General features: G+C 40.3%; 1 long non-coding RNA gene across 2 annotated transcripts in view; it reads right to left on the reverse strand.

The window, feature by feature from the left end:
* Positions 1-152: 152 nt before the first annotated feature.
* Positions 153-13,536, reverse strand: part of LOC144294867 (uncharacterized) — a 41,370-nt gene continuing 27,986 nt past the window's right edge. For both annotated transcript variants that reach the window (XR_013362207.1, XR_013362206.1), the window contains exon 4: positions 153-996. This is a non-coding gene — a long non-coding RNA (uncharacterized LOC144294867). The remainder of the gene's footprint in view (positions 997-13,536) is intronic.

Below are 13,536 nucleotides of genomic sequence, written 5' to 3' on the forward strand. Positions count from 1 at the left end.
AAAAATATGTATGTTTTTTTGAAAAGTTGAATGCACAAGCTGGTTATCTGAGGTTGTGGATTACAGGGGTAATGTAAATGTTCATCAAAAAGAGCTAGTTAAATTGTAATACAAACAACAAAGTAGTAAGCAGCTATTAAAATGATATAGATCTATTTATTGATATGAAAAGCTATTCATAACTTATTCTCGAGGGAAACAAATTGGTTACAGAACAGCATGTTTATAATGGTACAATTTGTGATATTTGAAACGATATTCTATAAGCACAGATTTCAGGAGAGGTTCCCCAAAATATTATTAGTGATTATCTTGGAAGAAAGGGTGTCGGATACCAAACAATTTTTATTTTCTTATTGCCTGAATTGTTTAACGAGAGCACATAGTTTTTTTTTTTTAATTATAAGACTTTTTCAAAAAAATGTAATTTCCGGGCAGCCCAGGTGGCTCAGCGGTTTAGGGCCGCCTTCGGCCCAGGGCATGATCCTGGAGTCCCGGGATGGAGTCCCACATTGAGCTCCCTGCGTGGAGCCTGCTTCTCCCTCTGCCTGTGTCTCTGCCTCAATCTCTCTCTCTCTCTGTCTCTCTGTCTCTCATGAATAAATAAATAAAATCTTAAAAAAAAAGTAATATCCAAATCCAACAACCATACTTTGCTGACTAAAAGCTTACCGCAGCTTCCTGTTGCCCTCAGTGGTACTCCAGGATGAGGCCTGTCTGGTTTTTCTATGAGCTCAACAGTTCCACTGTTAAATAATGGTGGTAACTGAAAATTCATAAAAGACCATTAATTCAGTAGAAAGAAAGTTCTCTATTTTCTTCATATATTTTCAAATTTTTCCTTTCTGGTCTTTCCACGGCCATTTCCTCCTTTTCTTCTCATTCTTGAAACTCAAGCCAAAGCCCTACCTTCCCTAGAACATATTTTAGGCACATTGATCTTCCTTGTATCTGAATTCTTATAGTACTGGTTTTTAATCTGTGGGCCAGAGATCCCTGTGGAGACAAGGAATGAGAAGGGAAGAACAGAGTTATTGTAAAGAGTCCACAAAGCTCTATTTAAACAAAATATTGTCTATTGAATAAGTAAGTCTTATACTTAAAAAAAAATAGTTTTCCTCCTTCTGTGTCTAGCTCTCCTAGCATATGGAATATGGCATCAGATGATCTCTGTTGTAGCATAAGTCCTGTATTCAATTACAGTATTTTAGATTTTTTTTAATTTTTATTTATTTATGATAGTCACAGAGAGAGAGAGAGAGGCAGAGACATAGGCAGAGGGAGAAGCAGGCTCCATGTACCAGGAGCCCGACGTGGGATTCGATCCTGGGTCTCCAGGATTGTGCCCTGGGCCAAAGGCAGGCGCTAAACCGCTGCACCACCCAGGGTTCCCAGTATTTTAGATTTTATATGTCATTATTCCTTGGTGTTCTGAACACCAGAACCGTCAAGCTCCACTAGTCAGCCCCCTGGCGAACCTCAGGCCTACCTGAGAAAGGCCAGTTTCCCTATAGCAGAGGTGAATATGGTCCACAGCCCTGCTGCAGCCAATCTCTTCACTTCACTCTTCCTACTCTAGTTACACTCTTATTCTTATGACCCCCTTTCCCAAAGTATATCAGGCACTGTCATTTTCTTTTTTTTTTTTAATTTTTTTAATTTTTATTTATTTATGATAGTCACAGAGAGAGAAAGAGAGAGAGGCAGAGACACAGGCAGAGGGAGAAGCAGGCTCCATGCACCGGGAGCCCGACGTGGGATTCGATCCCGGGTCTCCAGGATCGCGCCCTGGGCCAAAGGCAGGCGCCAAACCACTGCGCCACCCAGGGATCCAGGCACTGTCATTTTCAAACTGCCTGTCTTGTTTTTCAACCTATTAGCCCAGCCTTAAAATCCCAATCCCTATCCCCTGCCAAACCTCCTCTAGCCCCTCTGCTCCCTTTTCTGAGAAGAATAAGAAACATATCTGTAACATATTGGCTATGTGACAGCCAAGTCCCTTCCCCTCTCTAAGTGTTAAATTGGCCATGCCCTCTTCTAACCCTCTTTTATTCCCTCTCCTCCTTTTTCCCCATTTCTCCTACTAGCAGAAAGTGGGGGCTAGCTGAAGGTCAGAATTAGAAGGGGTCTGACCTGGCAATCAAGTAAAGCATTAATCAGAATTACGGGCATAGGTATGAAGTTTTCCAGACTAGGAATCTTGGAATCAGATCCAAAGTCAGACCTTGCCATGAACATGCTGGGTGACCTTTAGTAGGTGTCTCAACTTTTCTGAATCTCCGTGTTTACATCTGTAAAATGGAAAGAAGGATTCCTGCCCTGTCACCTCAAAAGGATTAGGAGAATGCAATAAAGCAATGAGTATGAAAGTGCTTTGAAGACGTAAAGTGGAATTTATGGTCCAAACCCTTCATCTAACTTGAGAATTCTCTTTCAAAATCCCTTCCAAGTGTTGGCATATAAACTATTTACTTAATATTATGCCATTATTAATGAACATATTAAAGTATTTCAGGAATCAATCCTATTAAGTCAGTTTTATCCCTTGATAAATTTTCTATATAGCACAGTGAAACAATTTCTAACTTTTTAAGATTTTTTTCTTACCGAATTTTCATCAAGATACATTCTTTTCTCTATCAATTTTACAAGACAGGTTAGATTCATCAGTTATCTTTTATCTTTATCAATTTTTACTGATGATTGCTTCAGCTATTTTGAAGTTTCTAGTCATGATTTCCACCAATTCCACCTTTTCCTGGAAGAGATTTGAGCCATTGTCATTTTTATTTTGTGTTGATTATTTCCACCAAGTGGAATTTTCCCAGGGGTCAATTTTGCAATGTTTAATGTTACCAACAAAGACGGGATCATTCAGTTTGCTTTTCCATCCATAATAAATTTTTACCACATGTAGTTGTAGCCATTGTCGGTTTTATTTTGTGTTGATTATTCCTACCACATCTAATTTTTTTTTCTCTGCAACCCACCCCAAACAATCTCAGGGACAAAATGAGAGTGTCAAAACACTATTCTTTGCCTGTTATTATCTGATTCACTGAGACTGTGAGATGGTTTTGTATCAACTATATTAATGAGTTTGTTTGAGCTCTCTTTTTCTCTCAAAGCATCTCTTTAAGAGCATTGGCCCATATATGTGAGCTGGACTATTACTTTAAGAATTGCTTTAAAAGAAAAAAAAGGAATTGCTTTAGGGGCACCTGGGTGACTCAGCTGGTTAAGCCACTGACTCCGTTTCAGCTCAGGTCATGATCTCAGGAGCCTGGGATCAAGCCCGGTGTTGGTTTGGGTTCTGTGCTTTGTGGGGCGGCCGCTACAGAATTCTCTCTCCCTCTCCTTCTGCACCTCTCCCCGCTTGCTTGCTCTTTCTCTCTCAAATAAATAAATCTTTTTTAAAAATTGCTTTAGAATTGCAGGAAAATGGACATTAGAGATAATGTTAGGAGAACCAGTCTTTAATGAGCCAGGTGCTGTGCTGGTATCTAAGATCCATTATCTCAATTAGTCATTCAACCTAAATTTCCTCCACATGCCCACTTTGGAGTAGAGAACAATGAGACCCAGAGAGAGGAAGATAAGCCAGATTAGGATCAGAAACCAAGCATTGATTTAACACCCAGTGCAATTTGAATCTTTATAAGTTACAAAGTTATGCAATTTAATTTTTAAACTTTTGCAATCATCTCAATGGAAAATTAAATTACAATTTTTGAGCTTAGCTAAGATAAACAAGAGAAATACATAAATATAAACAAAGCATTACCAAAGAGCTTTTTGTAAATTAAAAGTAGAATTACCATATGATCCAGTAATTCCACTACTGAGTATTTAGCCAAAGAAAACAAAAACACCAATTCAAAACGATAGATGCACCCATATGTTTATTGCAGCATTATCTACAATAACCAAAATATGGAAGCAGCCCAAGTGTCCATTGATAGATGAATGGATAAAGAAAATGCGGTATCGGGATGCCTGGGGGGCTCAGGGTGTGATCCTGGAGTCTGGGATCGAGTCCCACATCAGGCTCCCTGCATGGAGCCTGCTTCTCCCTCTGCCTATGTCTCTGCCTCTGTGTCTCTCATGAATAAATAAATAAAATCTTTAAAAAGAAATAAAATCTTAAAAAGAAAGAAAGAAAGGAAAAAGAAACAAAGGAAGGAAGGAAGAAGAAAAGAAAGAAGAAAGAAAGAAAGAAAGAAAGAAAGAAAGAAAGAAAGAAAGAAAGAGAAAGAGAGAAAGAAAGAAAATGTGGCATATATACACAATGGAATATTACTTAGCCATAAAAAGAATGAAATCTTGCCATTTACAAGAACATGGATGGATCTAGAAAGTATTATGCTAAGTGAAATAAGTCAGAAAAAGAAATACTGTATGATTCCACTCATATGTGGAATTTAAGAAACAAACAAAAAACAAACTCTTAACTATAGAGAACAAACTGATGGTCACCAGAGGGGAAGTGGGTAGGGGATGGGTGTAATAGATGAAGGGAATTAAGAGTACATTTACTGCGATGAGCATTGAGTAATACACAATCATTGAATGACCATATTGTACACCTGAAATCAATATAACATCGTATGTTAATTATACTAGGATTGAAGATTTAAAAAATGTATTTTAAAAAGTTTTGTGACAGCAAGTGAGACAGAGTGTGAAAATGTGTAAATTATCAAACACTGGGCAAATGGAAGTTACTGCCGTTTGTAATGAAGGCTGTTATATAAACCTGTTATGCACCTTGACAGAGTGCTAGAAAATGAATAACATAATAACATTCAATAGATGGGTATCAGATGACCATCCTAAAATTCTATTCTAACAACCAGTATTAGAGGAATAAGATTGGGGATCCCTGGGTGGCGCAGCGGTTTGGCGCCTGCCTTTGGCCCAGGGCGCGATCCTGGAGACCCGGGATCGAATACCACATCAGGCTCCCGGTGCATGGAGCCTGCTTCTCCCTCTGCCTATGTCTCTGCCTCTCTCTCTCTCTCTCTGTCTCTCTGTGACTATCATAAATAAATAAAAATTTAAAAAAAAATTTTAATAAAAAAAAAAAAAAGAGGAATAAGATTGCTTCCTATCTATCCTTTAAGACCCAATTCAGACATCAGGAAGCTTCTCCTGACCCCTGGTTAGGTTAGAAGCCTACTGGGTTCCCACAGACTGTTCACACCATATGTTCACTGTCTGTTTACTCTCCTCAAGGACAAAGACCAAGGTGGTCTGGTTCATCTCTGTGGCCCACCTTAATTAGTTCAGCCTTGGGCTTCTGACACTGTAAGGCTTCAGTAAATAGTGATTGAATGAATGAATAAATCATCGGCTGGCTCAATTGTTAGAGCCATGCAACTCTTGATCTCAGGGTTGTAAATTTGAGCTCCACACTAGGTATAGAGAGCACTTAAAAATAAAATATAGAACAAAACAAAACAAAAACAAAACCAGAGCACCTGGGTGGCTTAGTGGGTTAAGGGCCTGCCTTAGGCTCAGGTCATGGTCCAGGGTCCTAGGATTAAGCCCTGCATCAGGCTCCCTGCTCAGTGGCAAGTCTGCTTCTCCCTTTTCCTCTCCCTCTTCCTCTGTGATCTCTCGGGCTGTCTCACCTCTCTTTCAAATAAATAAACAAAATTTTTTTAAAATATAAAAATAAACTAAGAAAGTTTATTTTTTTAATTAATTAATTAACATGACAAGTATATAGACTATATAATCAATCAAAATGACAAGGAAAATAAAGCTGGGGAAAAAGTTTTTCTATAGGACAACGGAAGGGACACCTGGGTGGCTCAGCGGTTGAGCATCTGCCTTTGGCTCAGGGTGTGATCCTGGGATTCTGGATCAAGTCCCGCATTGGGCTCCCTGTGGGGAGCCTGCTTCCCCCTCTGCCTATGTCTCTGCCTCTTTCTCTCTCTCTCTCTCTCTGTCTTTCATGAATAAATAAATAATTTTTTTTTAAATAAATCTTTAAAAAAAAAAGGACAAGGGAAAAGTGCACATTAAATAAAATTAAGGGCAAAGGTAAATCACAAATGAAACTGCACAAACTGATTACAGCTCCCAAAGCTTCCATGCAGCAGCAGGCAGTTGGAGGAAAGAGCCTTGACATCCTGGGTTCAAATCCTAACTCAACCAGAATTGGGTGTCAAGTCACTTCCCCTTTTATGCCTGTTTCCTAATCCATAAAAAGGCTTACCTTGCAGAACCCCCAGGGCAGTTAAAATAATTCATTAAGATACCAGATGTTTTGCATGCTCTGAAAAGCTGACCAAAGTAAGGATTGTTATTGACAAAGATCAGAAGAAGAAGTTTACATTTAGGAGGATCCTTTACATAAAGCTGCTCAAGTTCACAAACTTAAAAAAAAAAAAAAAAAGAAAGCATTCCAATCATAGTGGGTTAAACTGTATTTCCCAAAAAGATAGTCCAAGTTTTAACCCTCATACCTGTAAATGTGATCTTACAAGAAAATAGAATCTTGAAAAAAAAAAAAAGAATCTTGACTGTTGGGGTGCGTGGGTGGCTCAGTTGGTTAAGTGTCAGACTCTTGATTTCGGCTCAGGTCACGATCTCAGGGTCATAGGATCAAGCCCCATATTGGGCTCCATGCTTGGAGGGGAGTCTGCTTGAGATTCTCTCTCTCCCCTCTTCCCCCTGCCATTTCCCCTTCTCTAAAATAATAAATAAATCCTTTGGGAAAAAAAAAATACTAGTATCTTGGCTGTTAAAAATCTTTTTTTTAAATTTCATCCACTTATTTGAGAGAGAACAGAGAGAGAGTGACAGGGGGAAGCAGACTCCTCACTGAGCAGGGAGCTCAATATGGGGCTCGATACCAGCACCCAGGATCATGACCTGAGCCAAAGGCAGATGCTTAATCAAATGAGCCACCCAGGTGCCACTGTTAAAAATCTTAAGATAGATCTGTCCTGGACTTAGGGGGGCCCTAAATCCAATGAGCAGAGCTGTCTTTATGAGAGGAAAGAAAAGATATTTGAGATACAGAGACGCTAAATGAGAAGGCCATGTGAAGACAGAAGCAGAGATTAGTCACGCAGCCACAGGCTAAGGAACACCGAGGACTGCTGGCAGCCACTGGCAGCTAGGAGGGAGGCATAGAAGGATTCTCCCTCAGCCTCCAGGAGGAACCAACCTTGCTAACACCCTGATTCCAGAGATCTGGCCTCTCAACTGTGAGAGAATACATTTCTGTTGTTTCAAGCTGCCAGCTTGCAGTAATTTGTTAAGGCAGTAATTTGCAGTAATTTGTTAAGGCAGCCTTGGAGGCCAAATATACCAGTTAAACTGGAAACCCAGGTAATCAGGTAATTAGCAAATATTTTGAGACCCCCAAATATACTTCTTCAAAAGAGTATATTTTGGGAAATGTTTATGAGTTTCATTTAATTTGTCATCTCCAACAGCAGCTATGGAAATTTTGTGTTAACATTCATTGTCTTCGAATCTGTGCCATTTCTCTTTGCTCTTTGTAACTCTTCTTTCTCTTAAAAAATATATTTTACTTATTTGTTCATGAGAGACATACACAGAGAGAGGCAGAGACATAGGCAGAGGGAGAAGCAGGCTTCCGGGGGGGAGGGGGGCGATGCAAAACTGGATCCCAAGACCCCGGGATCACAACCAGAGCCAAAGGCAGACACTCAACCACTGAGCCACCCAGGTCCCCCTTAAGTCTTGGCCTGTCTCGTGGGGGGCCCATACTTCGAATGAGTGGGAAGAACTCTGTTGTCATATGAAGTACACAGACCTAGGAGACCAGATCTGGGTTAATATCCCAGCTCAGTCACTTAAAGGCCACAACACTGGGAAAAACATTTGTCCTTGTTGAGCCTCCGTGTCCTCCACTATAGTATGTGACTAATATCATCTCCTCTATAGGTGAAATGAGCTAATTCATGGAATATATATGTTTCATAACTTTGCCTTGTTCAGAGGGCAATAGAGATCTTTTCTTCTTTTCCTTTGGGTGATGTTTGGATAGTGGAGGAAGGGAAAAGAAGGAGCCCTCGAAATTCACTTCCATTAGAAGGTGAGAAAGCTTTCTAGAAAAAGGATAAACAGGGATGCCTGGGTGGCGCAGCGGTTTAGCGCCTGCCTTTGGCCCAGGGCGCAATCCTGGAGACCTGGGGTCGAATCCCATGTCGGGCTCCCGGTGCATGGAGCCTGCTTCTCTCTCTGCCTCTCTGTGTGTGTGTGACTATCATAAATAAAAAAAAAAAAAAAAGAAAGAAAAAGGATAAACAAAAGTACTTCTTTTATCTGCAGAAGAGCTGAGGTTCCTCTTGGTGGGGCCTGTGGACCCCCATTGAAGATGGGCAGTGTTGGATACTTATTCATTGTTCATTGAGCATAAGATACTGACCCAAATCTTTTGCTCAGCCTAGGGGAATACAGTTACATCTCAGTGGTCAGCACCATACTGGAAGGAAGCAAGGGACTGTGGGAACCTAGAGGGAAAGCCTAACCCAGGCCAAGAGGTCAAATATAAGCACAGGGTCACTACCCTGCAGATTCTCCTCAAGACATTCTAAGCTCAAAAAAAAAAAAAAAAAAAAAGACATTCTAAGCTCCAGGAGTTTCCAGGATTTTTTTTAAAGATATTTTTACATATTTATTCGTGATAGACACACACACACACACACAGGCAGAGATACAGGCAGAGGGAGAAGCAGGCTCCCAGCAAGGAGCCAATACGGGACTAGATCCCAGGACCGTGGGATCACAACCTGAGCTGAAGGCAGACACTCAACCACTGAGCCACCCAACTGCCCCTCCAGGATTTTTATGTAGTTTACAGCTGTGTCTCCAGCACAGCAACAGTGTCAGGTACGTAGTAATCATTCAGTAATATTTGTCACGTGAACGAATATAAATTAAGCCACATTGCACGGGACTTCCTGCCCCTACAAAGCCCTTCCAACTGTTCACCCTCACAGGTATAATCTTATATTCATTCATTCATTCATTCATTCATTCACCAGACTTTTCCTGAAGACCCACCATCTGCCAGACATGATATCAGATTCTAGGTTATAAGTAGTATGCCAAACAGACAAGATTTCATGAACTTCACAGTCTAAGAGGACAAAAGATGTTCCCCATGTAATCCCCAGGATCTCTCCACCCTGGCCTCACTCCTCTGTGCCCTATTTTGATGTCCCCTTAGCTCAGCCTCAGGTCCCAGAGAAGCACCACATACCATTCAGGAGAGGAGGGATGGGTCCTCTCCCCACCCCTGTGCTGTCCACAGTCCCCCGAGCCCCCAAGCAGTCAGAGCTGTCATACCAGAGGCCTCAGTGAAACTTTCTCCAGCTTCTGACTCCATAAAGATCATCAGCAAAGCCAAGCCCCTTGCGTTGCCAAAGAAATAAGGCTGCTCCACACAGTAACTCCTGCAATGGCTGGCTGCCTGAGGTTTGGGTGGAAGAGCAGCCAAGAGAGGGGTCACTGGCCCTCTAGCAATCAAATTCCATTCTGGACTGAGTTCCTTTGAGAAAGTTTACTAAAGCAGAAACCCTTGAATTATACTGTAAAGGATGAAGAGGAACTGAGCAGATAATGAAGGAGCCTGTAGAGGAAGTGTCCCCTGAGCTCAGGGAAACTTAAGTCAGGGGTTCTTTTTTGTGCCATGGACCCTTTAGGCAGACTGGTGAAGCCTGTGAAGCGCCTCTCAAAATAAAGATTTTTACATGCATGACATAAAATACAAGAATTGGGGACACCTGGGTGGCTCAGTGGTTGAGTATTTTCCTTTGGCTCAGGTTGTGATCCCGGGCTCCTGGGACGGAGTCCTGCACGGGGCTACCTGCAGGGAGCCTGCCTCTCCCTTTACCTGTCTCTGCCTCTCTCTGTGTCTCTCATGAATAAATAAATAAAGTCTTAAAAAAAAAAAAGGTATAAGAATTACAAAAGAAACCATTTATACTGAAATACAGTTATCAAAATATTTTAAAATCTCATCAGTAATATATATTCATTAACAAATTAAATAATGAGATCTCACTGCCTGTCTAATAACTGCACAATTTCAAAGTGGTGATGAACACAAACAATATTTCAAGATGTTTTGCAACAACTGTAATGTGATAGGGGAACATCTGTAATTTCTGTTGATGACAAAGTCACAAATACCGCTAATTCTACTGTGGTTTGTTACTTATATTCAAAATGGAAAGAAAAGCTAATTTCTGTAAAGATTAAAGCATATAAAATATAGCTCTCCCAGGGTGACTGGGTGGCTCAGTTGGTAAGTGCCCAACTCTTGATCTCAGTTCAGGCCCTGATCTTGGCTAAGTCTTGATCTCAGGGTTGTGAGTTTAAGCCCCAAGTTGGGTATGAAGCTTACTTTAAAAAAGAATGTAGCTCTCCCATCCAAGATCACAGCCCATTGGCCTCTCAGGCCCCAGGTTAGGAACCTCTGTCCCAAATAGTTGGACTAGAGCATAGAGTATGTAGGAAGGGGTGACAAAGACTGGAGGTTTGTGTCTGTGATACGAATTTTTAATGGAGTGTGGGGTTGAAAAGGTGACGGGATGCAGTTGGCAGAGACTAACAAGCCAGACAGAATTGAATTCCAATTCCCCTCTGCATCTCCATCCTCACAAGCTGTGTGACCATGGGCAAGCTATTTCATCTTTCTGCAAAATGTGGATATTCACGTACCCCCCACCAGGCTGTTCTGAGAGTCTCATGTAAATTTCTCTTCAACCCTACAACTCTGTATAGAGACAAGGATCTTCCATTTTGTTTGGTTTTATTTATTCACAACTGTATTGTTTTGGTTTCTTATGAAGGAGGAAGGTTCTAGAAAGGTTGGCAGGAGGCACTTGTGGGTAGCAAGACCACTTAGGAAGTCTTCATATATTGTGGACAATCACACTTGACAGTCTAAACTGCTTTCAAAGTCGAGAAATTTGTGCTCCTTCACCAAATCCATCCCTTCCAGTTCTCACATTTTCTTCTTGGCATTTTGTTTTCTCCCAAATGCTCTAGAAATATTCTAATCCTAACCTGGATGAATTAACAGGAAAACAAATTTGCTTCTCACCCAAGAGAGTCTGGTAGGCTATTTTCTGGAAAGGCCATGAAGGAGCCAATGCCTTCAAGGGTAATAAAAGAGGAGATTCCCAGAACTAGGAAGGTCTGGGGCTTGGGACACATGTGTGGCCTGCTCTCTGGAGGTGAATGAGGGACAGCATATGGTAAACAGAAGTACATTAGTATCCATTAAGCATGGGAGGAGACTCATGAAATATTTTTCTCTACAAAAGACCCATGCAAGGGAAGGAGCCCATAAAATATAAGTTCTGAATTGGACTTAATTTGATTTAAATTGAATAAAGTAATATGTCATTTTTTACATCCCTAACTTTGTGGAGTAAGATTCATGCTCACTATATAATCAACAGAAAAAATAAAACTAACATCTAAATTGCACAGAGTGAAATTACTCGTTGACTAAAAATTGATGACAAAATCAAATAAGCTTTCTTGGCAAAATGTAGATCTGCAAAATTTATCCCAGGAAAAGTGAACTTCATAGAATATAGAAATAATGACCACAAAAGATAACTTACAATGGCAGAAGGTATAATTATTAAATTGTAATATGGATTTTTTAAATTGACTGATAACACAAATCATCATTATGAAATTTATACAGAAAATTATTTTTCAGTTGAAGATAATTATAGCTCAATTTAAGTGAAAATGAGTAAGTTGGAAATAGATTTAATAGCTGTGTAGAAAAATCAAAGATATTGAACTAACTTAATGGGATTTGTGCTGGGAAATATTTTCTCAGTGAAAAGTAATCAATATGATATAATTCCATCAAAAATCTGTACTCATAAATACAAAGACAAAAACATCCTTAGGGTTGGGGCACCTGGCTCGCTCCGTTCGTAGAGCATGTGACTCTTGATCTCTAGGTTGTGAATTTGAACCCCATGTTGGGTATAGAGATAAGTTAAAAATAAAAATCTTTAGGGATACCTGGGTGGATCAGTCAGTTGAGCGGCCAACTCTTGATTTCAGCTCAGGTCATGATCTTGAGGTCGTGGGATCAAGCCCCATTGGGCTCTGCACTCAGAGGGGAGCCTGCTTGGGATTCTCTCTCTGCCTCTCCCTTTGCCCCTCCCTCCATATGCTCCCTCTCTCGCTCTCAAATAAATGAATAAATCCTTTTAAAAATAATAAAATAAAAATCTTTAAAAATAAAAAAATAAGGATTTTTTTAAATCCTTAGGGTCAAAGCAGGGGCCAAATATTCTCACCTCTGTACGAAAGGTCCTAGAGAGAAAAAAAGTAGAAACAGTGGGCAAGACTTTGCTGATCTACATTTTATCAGGAAGATTTCCCTGATTCTTCCATCAAATTTTTATCAATAAAAAAAATTTCCTTGTGCAATTTCATTGTTGTTTTACTTTTTCTGTTGATTATGTAGTAGTCAGTGCCCATGTAGTATAGGCCCCTGCCTTGGGGGCCCCACTACTTAACATTCTCTTTTTCCATCCATTGCTCCATCTGTCCACTCAACAATTACCCACCAAACAAACACCTACTCTGTGATTCGCAGCAGAGGAATCAAGCCAAACCCCTGCCCTCAAATAATTACAATTTTAATTATTTTTTTTCCTAATCCTATATTCTCTCGTTATTTTATAAGGGAGGACCTTCAGCACAATGTTGAATAGAAGGGGTAATAGTGGGCACTCTTTTCTCATTCCCATCTCAGGAAAAGGTTTTTTTTTGGGGGGGGGGTTGTTTTGTCTTTTAAAAATTTTATTCATTTATTCATGAGAGACACACAGAGAGAGAGAGAGAGGCACAGGCAGAGAAAGAAGCAGGCTCCACATAGGGAACCTGATGCGAGACTCAATCCTGGGACCCCAGGATCATGCCCTGGGCCAAAGGCAGACGCCCAACCACTGAACCATCCAGGCATTCATATTTTGTTTTTAAAGATTTTATTTATTTATTCATGAGAGACACACAGAGAGAGGCAGAGACATAGGCAGAGGGAGAAGCAGGGTCCTGACAGGGAGCCCAATGTGGAACTTGATCTCAGAACCCTGGGATCATGACCTGAGCCAAAGGTAGATGCTCAATCACTGTGCCACCCAGGTATCCCTCATGAAAAGGTTTTTATACTTCAAAGGTAAATATGATGTTGGATACAGGTTTTTGGTCATGTCCTTCATCAGATAAAGGAAGTTCCCTTCTGTTCTTAGTTTGAAAGGATTTTATCATAAATGGTTGATGACTTTTATAAAATAATTGTTCTACATCTCTTGAGATGATTTTATGGTTTTCTTAACGTTAGTCTGTTAAAGTGGTGAATTATTATTGATTAATTTTCAAATGTCAAATCAACTTTGTATCCCTGGAGTTAGTAGAACTTAGTCGTGTAGTATTATCCTACTTTTAGATCTTTTGGTTTGGTTTGCTGATATTTTGTTTAGAATTTTTGCATCTTTGTTTGACCTA

This window comes from Canis aureus, chromosome 23 (genome assembly GCF_053574225.1).
Source record: "Canis aureus isolate CA01 chromosome 23, VMU_Caureus_v.1.0, whole genome shotgun sequence".
Classification (NCBI taxonomy): Eukaryota; Metazoa; Chordata; class Mammalia; order Carnivora; family Canidae; genus Canis; species Canis aureus.